We start from the raw sequence: 9,302 nt of genomic DNA, 5'->3' as shown, positions 1-9,302 counted from the left end.
AATAATTGTACTACCGTCGCTATAGATCTGAGCGAGTCCTATTGTGACGGTCAAAAACCGCCGCTAATAGAATATTACCGTCGCTATAGATATGAGTAGTCCAATAGTGACGGTCAGAAACCGCCGCTAATTAATTCTTTACCATAACTATAAATATAATTTTGAATACCTATAGTGGCAGTAATGATCACCGCTAATAAGATGATTTTTTTTAAATTTCTTTTATTTTAAAATTATTTGTAATTAAATACCTATTTTTATACAACCTGTCAATTAAACACAATTACTTAGCAAATCAAATTAGTTAGAGACAAGTATAACAAAATAATAAGTCGATTGAATTAAGAGTCAATGCTTATAAATCCATGTTTATCACTCAAAAAATAAAAACTATATATCAAGGTGGTTGTTGTAGACACTGATCATTGTCGGGTTGATTGTACTACTCATTAACCTACAATTCATATACATTAATCAAATTAATATACCCAAGCATCTTTGGAGCTTAGCCACATGCTTCCCCACAAGCTGTCCATGGCTATCTCGCACTATTTCAAATCTTTCTCTTGGCTTTAAATTCTGTAATGAGAGGCATCGAGTACAGTCTCTTTTTCTCTTCAACTTTGTCCTCTCACCAAATGAACTTTGTCCAGGTTCCATCTACAAATGTAAAGTGCAATAGAAAAATGAATTATTTATCTAGATAATTATGTTTTATGTACTAATAGTGGAAAAGCATATACAACAAGTTATGATTTATTTACTACTAAAACAAGTTAGATTCACTAACACCTCATACAAGGACTAGCATTAAAGAGAAAATTTTGTCAAGTTGTTAAATTGAATCAATATAAGGTTCAGCATTCTCACATGAGTTATAAATGAGAAAACAGAAGCATCCATGATATGAATGATTTCTTAAAAAATTATCATGAATGCTAACTTTCATCCCCAACTCTTCACTTCCGAACAAGCCCATGTTGTCATAGACAGGTACAATGAATGATGATGATGAATTGAGAGCTTTCACAAAATTCAACATAAAAGAAAATATCAAATAAAGCTCTATAAGTTCAAAGTAGTTCTATAAGTTCAATTGTAGAATTTCAATAAAATATTCTATACAGAGGCCTTCCACGCTAATAAGTATCGAAATGCCCATGTTCAACTAACAATAATTTCACAGCTAAAGCACTCGCAAGTTATTAAAAATCTGACTTTTAATGTCCCCTTAACCTAGGACTTTAATCTCCTCGAAGGATAAGGAGAAGGAGAAAATTAAAAATGCATTGACTTGTTCTAATCCACCTTGTGCCTAATTCCACACAAAATGTTCTGTATAAACCTTGAAAATCAAGTAATTGGCTCCTATGAAGTAGTCACCAAAGACCAGTTCAGAATTCTTATTCTAACGATAATCTTGAAAATCAAGTTTTGCGATACCCATTCTTACAAATAATCTTACCAAGATACATAAAACCCACTTTGCTCTACTGTGAACTGCCAAATGGCGAGTCATAAAGCACCTTTGGATCTTAACACTGAAATCATAACCCCTTTCTATTCTGGGATGACAACTTCTTGGAATCTACTATCTACCAAATTATCCAGCCACTTTGTTGCATAAAATAGAAAATGCTTTGTTTAATCTTTTCCAATGTATCATCTATTGGCATTAGCATCTTAAAGGCCAAAATGAAGCATGAAGAACAAATTGAGAAGCATCTGCTATGACGGTAATGCATGTCCAAAATGAGATATTTCTAGGCCGGCATCCTAAAGGGGAAAATGAAGTATGTAGAGCAAATACATACTGGACAGCATCTCGTTCTTCCTAGTGTTACTCGAATTCCAGTAGGAACTCAAGCAGCACTTCTGCGACATAAATCTTACGGGCTGTAACTCTTTAAAACCATGTCCCTATTGGGCACCACACTACAGGAGTCTCTATTGGACACTTGACACATAAAGAAGACAACACATGTTGGCATGTAATTGATGAATGATCCTTGTTGCGAACATTAGCAGATAAAAAATTAACTAGAAGTAGCTCATACCTTTATCAGCTTCTTCAAACAGATTGTAACCCTCTCCAAGGCTTCGACATCTTCATTTATCCCCAAACATTCGAATTGGAATTTGCAAGATGGAGAAATAAGTACAGAAATAAGTTATTCTGAAGTCTGATATACAACCCTCTGTTTTTTACCATCTGTAAACCATAATCTGAATCCTGTTTTATTCATAAATACATATACTAAAATGGAGAAACGAAGTGATCTACTCAAAAGTATGCATGAAAAATAAAAAGATGTTCCTAAAGGGTTGATTATTAGAATTCACAATAAACATCCAATTGTATTTTTTTCTAAGAAAATTGGCCGAAAAATGAATGGGCAGGAATTAGGATTGATGAATTTGGTTTTTTGTTGGGAGTCATTTAGGACTGATTTGGCTTCTGTTTCTTTTATGCAGTTAGGATTGATGAGTTGTCTTTTTTAAGTTAAAAATCTGCTTCTATAATATATGTGTTACTGTTACATAACAATGTGATCTTACAAAAGTTAGTTTTCAAACGTTTGGTGATTTGGCTTCTGTTTCTTTTATGCAGTTAGGATTTAGTGTTCTTATCCATCAAGCAATTGATGTTGCATTAGAATCACTTATGCATTTGAATTCATTATTCAAATAAACATTAGAGCTTCATAACAGATAGCTTACCTTATAAAAACAAAAAACCGGTACATGTGATGGTGTTGGGTGTACAAACAAAATGAACATGAAGATGATATGAGCATGGGCCTACAATAAATGGACATCTGAGCATGGGCCTAAGATTCTGAAAAAAATATGGAAATAGAACAATAAATGCTTGTATTGTTCTAACATGGCATGATGAATTTGTCTATTAGCACAAGTTATCATGTTAAAAACAACAAAAGGGCTGTAAAAAACATCAATGCCCCACCCACTAAATGTTATCAGAAATTCTATTCTCTTCATGTTCATTTGATTTTGAGAGTCGGGATACTTTTTTGCTCATAATTATTACAAAGAAAAGTAGTTGATACAGGTTCAATCATTGTTTGTGTTTTATGACCAACCATCCATAGTCTTACACTTCCATTTTTTCTCATGTCGGAGACAAAGATACATTTCTACACTGCAGATCATCGAGTACATAATGCTTATATGAACAGAACATTTAGATCATCATTGTCGTCAGATTGTTAACCCACAAAATTTAGTGTAATGTAGATCAGAACCCAATTTCACAACAAGGTGGTGATATAAATAAAAGGAAACATAAAATGATTTACGTTGTTTGGCAGCACCCAAATCCATAGATGAGATGTGAGTGATTTACCATGTTTGACAAAGAAATTACAGCCTTTGCATTCTTTCAATACCTCTCTAGATGAATATCTAAGAATATGTAACCGAAATAGTCATAAAATTATAACTGGATTACTTAATACAAATACACACTTGTACTCTTTTACTGTTGGTCATAAAACAAAGTTTTTAAGAGCATATATGAATTTTAAGATTGAAGTAAATATAATTGTATAGGTAGAGTTAGAAGTAATGGACTCTATTATAAAGATCATGGCTAGAATTTTTTAAGGTATTAATTTTACTGCAGACCAACTTATTATTAGAAGAAAAGAAAAGAAAAAACTTTATGCAGGAGAAATTGCTAGATGAACTTTAAAATTAGGGAGCAACTACTTGTAGATCACCTAGAGCCAACTAGAAGTTTTCTAGAATGACAAACAGCAGTCAAACAGAGGTAAAAGTTTCAAATGCACAACTATACTATTTTCAAGTGATGATAAATTTTCAGATCACTTAATCAAGTGGCAGTGTTAATGTAGGGATTCCCATGCAAGACAGAGAGAGTAAATGAAACTTAATCACTAATGAGATAGAAAGTGGGATGGTTCTCGAGATAGACAACATTGGAGACATGAGAATCAGACCTTGGCACCATGATGATCAGGTGTTGTTGGGGTTGAAGGTATCACATTCCTAACATAATTTTAACAAAAACACTTTCCTTACTAGGTTAGTCAAGCTAGGCCTACTCTAATTTTAATACATAATGAGATAGAAAGTTTAGCTAACAAAATCTCTGACACAAAACATAGGAGCTAGAAATATAATAAATAAAATGGTAGCTGGTTATGAAGACTTTCTTTGATCAAAAAAAATATGAAAAAAATCGAGAAAATAAGGAAGAAGAACACACCATTTCTTGGAGATCAAGAAACAAACTGTTCCACATAATTTGGAAAGGGTATATATGCTAGGTTTTCTTTATCATATAAATTGCTAATTTTATTTTAGCTCATATTGGGTTCTACTTCTACCTTGGTACCCCTGCTGATACATAACAAATTTGACTGAGAAATCTATGGTAAATTTTATGAGTCCAACATTACATTAGACTTGGATTCGGGTTTGAATCTATACTTAATCAATTTTAGTGAAGCATTGCACCAAGTTGTACGTTGTCTCATATCTAAAGCTACACGCATTTTGTCAATGATGTCATGATCACCATCTAAGAGTTATCACAAATATTTGGGGTCAGCCGTTTTTTATAATAATGTCCAAAACAATAATATAATTGTAAATCAAATTTCTTTCTTGCATTCTCACATAAAAGAATAAGTCTTCAATTCAAATCAAGTGACACAAAACATGCTAAGAACAAAACTTACATTCAATAGTAGTGTTCTATCTCTAGATTAGAGATTAACGTTGGGTGTTAAAGTAGGACATAATACAAGAATATTTTATATAGAGTATACTACAAAGAGGAAGAGACACTGAAAAAAGGACCTTTGTCAATGTAGGCGTATCAATGGATCAGAGAATACCCCGGTCTGTTGCTCATAATCAGTTGCATTCCTGGATCAATCAGTCACCGCCATTACAGCTGAGAGTTGGAGCATAAACTCATCATGTTTATACTAAACTCATCAAAAGAAGAGAAAACCCCAAAGTTGTTCCAATGACCTTATAATGTTGTGTGTATAAAGAACAACAAAATCACCGATGGGCAGTCCAATGTGATCTGGGCACTCTGCAAAGTGCAATTAACATTTAACAAAAGCCATGTGCTATATGAGTTCTAGAATGCAAGCATGATACAAAAGGAAGTGCTTTAAGCCAGGTCGCACATATGTCATAAGTGTGCTACAGATTGCACAACTGCTAAACGAGAGCAATAACAGCCAGCACGACTTTTTGTGCTATGAACGATGAAGGACTTAGGCCTCTACGGTTTCTCCATGTGAGGAACAACAGACGGTGATCATAATTTGGTGATGACAAAGTGGTTGAGAAGTATTAGGGTAGCTATGATGATGAGAATAAAGGAAGTTGAGTAGTTCTTGTAATGGGTTATTTACTGTAGTAATGTGATTATTCTAGTTGCAATAAATATAAAGATTTTGCAAGGCTTAGTAGTGAAAGAACTTCAACTAAATCTTGTCCGAGGAGGCATAATGATCATGTTTTTCAGCAATATGATCTAGCACCATGTCACGCCATTCTTATTACAATATTTTGTTAAATTTGGTTAGACTTCATAGAGGAAATTTAATATCTAGTAGAGCAGTTAACCAGATGTAGCTACTAGTAAGTGATGGCCACATAAAGATCATATATTGTACCCTGATAAGTTTGGTTCTAGGGAATTTGTGAACTTAGTTTAAGTGTGATGGTGGGGTTTGATCCTAAAGTCTAGCACTACCGTTCACAAACTTTACCACCTCACCAAGGTGGCACCTTTAATTCTGCCCTAACTTTGCTTCTAACATTAGCAAAAGACGGAATCAAATTGGATCCAAGTAAAAATAATAATAATGATTGGTGCATCAACTTACCAGACATCATCTACATTTGTGGATTCAGACATATTAGCCTGAGAATCATCTCTACCAGGACATGAATTGGCATTTACTCTCTTTCACCAAATCGCCATTTCACCCTTCTCGTGCTTCTTTTCCCACCCAGGAATCTAAACACATTGCCCTCATATTGAATCCAATTCTGAATAGCCTTCTCAACCGTCAAGCTCTTATATGGAGCATTTGCATATGGTACATAGACACGACTCTTGGGCCATGGAAATGGGGTCACATATCCTTTAGGTGCAGGGACAAGGCAATGCAGCTTTTCTTCCTCGGGTGCACAATGTCTCTCTCTGTACTTCATATTTTCTCTAGGGAAGGTCATCGCCCGTTTTTAATCTTGGCAAGGCATGTAGTCGGTAAACTTAGCATGACAAGGTTCAAACACTTTGAATTTTATTTCAAACTCATCGATTGTTGCCCCTGCTTCACCACTATGGTGTGTTTCAAATTTTAGATTGGATATAATACTGCAATCTGTCTGCTTGGTGATTTCCAAAGCTATGTTGTCTCCCTTACCAAAACCACTCTTCTGCCATGCACCTAAAATATAAAAGAAACAGCACAAGCCAACTACAATAAATATAGACATGGAGCTCCGAGTTCTACTATCTCTCGAATTCATTTTCGCCATGGTGTACCTGGAAATAATTCCCAACCCATTTTAGTACTAGCTTAAGAGCAATAAAAAAGAAGCAATTTAAGACAACTAGAGCTTAATAAATGCCCATTGAGGATAACTATTAAGAGAACAACATTGTGATTAATTAAATGAAAAGTCATCGTTTTTCCCTCTAGAAAAAGGTCTTCTATGGACAAACCCGTGGCCAAAATGACCTCTACTATCTATCGTAACTAGTAGAACATGAGGATCGACTGCTAAAGATAAGTTTTTTTATTTTTATTTTTAATATTTATTTTTTTTGGCGAAGTGGCCAAAATGACCTCTACTATACATCATAAACTGCGATTTTTTTTTTTTTTTTCGTCTTTTTAGCTCTTCGTATAATTCCATAGTGTGAAACATGGAGTGAGTGTTCTTCCGCATTGGACTTATGTAGTTAAGTGAATAAAAAGATCGAAGAACAATAAAGTAAACCTGACCTTTTACAGCTAATTTTCCCTATTAAAAATTACTACTTCAAAATAACTCTAAAATAAGTAAAAAGTAGACAACAACACCAGTATCCATGAAATCAAGAAAGATACTGAAGAACCGTTCCAGAAGATGAACAAACGTAGTAACTTTAGTCTGTGGCCATGTTTGTAAAAATCACAAAACAATCAAATATAAAATTTACAAACTATTGCACTTTCAACAGACCTTTAGCATCTCTCTGAAGAATTCAAGAAGCTTTTCCCATATTAGCAAGAAAATAAAAACATGAACTTTTGAGCACAAACAGGTAACCTAAGTATCTAATTTCCCAAATATTATACTCGGCAAAGTAAATCTAAAGTAAAACAGATTGATCAAACTAAATAACACTGATCTACAACAGCAACTAAAAATTCACCCAAAAAAAAAGTAATTCTCACATTAAATCTAGCAAATAAAATCAGTAAAAAATAAACAAAAGATCCAACACAACGAATCATAATTGAGAAGAAATCAGATCTGTAATAAACGCTCAAGATGACTTACAAAGCTCATGTTAATTCTAGAATCTAGATCTCGTAAAATATAACTAATCACGCCAACTTCATTGTTGATACAAAGAATCTCTGCTCTACAATGGTGGATTCAGAGCAGAAAGAGAAATTACAAACTGAGAGAAGGAGGAGATCTGGATCGCTCAATTGAAGGAGATGTGTTTGCTAATTTTTCGAAACCCTAGATTTGGAGGAGTAGAAGAAGAGGAGCAAAATATGTGATTTAAAGGAAAGAAGCCTTAAAGACTGTGTTTCTAAATTAGATAGAGTCAGAGAGAGAAGACATAGAAGAAGATACCTGTTAGAAAGAGCAAATTTCCACCATTAATATCGAAAACCCTAGAACCCTAGATGGAGAGGAGAGGAGAAGATACACAGAGTGAGATGATTTGTGTTTGAAGTGTTAAATCGAGCTTAAACCATTTAATTAAATCGAATGAGAAAATACATGCAGAGAAAGAGAGAGAGAGAGAGAGAGAGAGAGAGAGAGGGAATACCTCTTCCAACAAACTTTTGCCATTAGTTTCGAAAATCCTGCATACAGAGCAGAAAGAGAGAGAGTGAGAGACGTTCGTTTGATAATTGTCGCGCGAAGGATTGCGTCTAAAAACACAAGCTTTATAGTGACGGGAATTTTGGCCGCCCCTAATATATTGTCACTAAAACCCCACAATTTTGTAGTGAAATCTCACAATATATCAAATTTAAATAATAAAAATGGAAACTAAAAATGAATCTTTTGGCTTTTGACCAACTGACATGGTTGACTGGTGGAAAAACGCTTAGAGTAGTGCTGGGGTGACATAGGACTTACCGTGATTCTCACAATTCTGACATGGACATGCATTCATAACCGTAGATGGTTTTTACTTGTATCACGAGGAAACACATCTATGGGTACGTGCACATCCCACGTCATACTTGTGAGAATAGCAGTAAATTCTTTTTTGTCATTTCAGCATTTTCCAATTGCTTATGATAGGTAACTTGAAAGAATAAAAAAATAAAATGTCACAATACATAAAAAGTTGAGGGACCCAATCAGGCACTACAACATTTTTAATCTACAGCAGCGGATTTTTCCACAAAATCCGTCGCTACAGGATATTTTTTCCGTCAGTAAAAGCAATAACGACGAATGAGCAGCGGAACCAAGATTCGACGTTGTTACCTCGATCGCTAAATGTAGTAGCGGACAACATGTTCCACTGTTGCAGGTATTATCTTTAGCAACGGATATCCGCTACCATAGGTTAATTTTTTAATAAATAGAATATAATACATGCAGCGACAGATATTAATATTTGTTGCCATAGGTCAATTTAAAAATAATTAAATATACTACATATAGCGGCAGATATTAATATCCATTGTAATAGTTCAATTTTTAACAAATAGAATATACTACATATAGCAACAAATATAAAAATCTACTGTAATAGGTCAATTTTTAATAAATAGAATATACTACATGTACTGACGGATATTAATATCTACCGTAATAGGTCTATTTTTAATAAATAGAAGATACTACATGTAGTGGCGGATATAAAAATCCGCTATAATAGATCAATTTTTAATAAATAGAATATACTACATGTAGTGGCGGATATTAATATCCGCTGCAATAGGTCTATTTTTAAAAATGGAAAATGGGGGTATCCGCACCCCCGTCTGACCTCCCACATTTTCATACATATCTATAATAAGAGAGAAAGTAAAGAT

General features: G+C 34.0%; 1 long non-coding RNA gene across 1 annotated transcript; it reads right to left on the bottom strand.

Annotated features, from left to right (window-relative positions):
- Positions 1-317: 317 nt before the first annotated feature.
- On the bottom strand, positions 318-8,249 carry LOC147394471 (uncharacterized). The gene is made up of 5 exons (XR_015181587.1): positions 8,075-8,249; positions 6,444-6,565; positions 5,026-5,092; positions 2,058-4,917; positions 318-660 (listed from the first exon to the last, which is right to left on the bottom strand). It is a non-coding gene; the product is annotated as an uncharacterized LOC147394471 (long non-coding RNA).
- Positions 8,250-9,302: the final 1,053 nt, after the last annotated feature.

This window comes from Akebia trifoliata, chromosome 9, assembly GCF_017979445.1.
Source record: "Akebia trifoliata isolate Shusen 1 chromosome 9, ASM1797944v1, whole genome shotgun sequence".
In the NCBI taxonomy this organism is placed as follows: domain Eukaryota; kingdom Viridiplantae; phylum Streptophyta; class Magnoliopsida; order Ranunculales; family Lardizabalaceae; genus Akebia; species Akebia trifoliata.
This window is presented reverse-complemented; position numbering and strand designations above follow the sequence as displayed.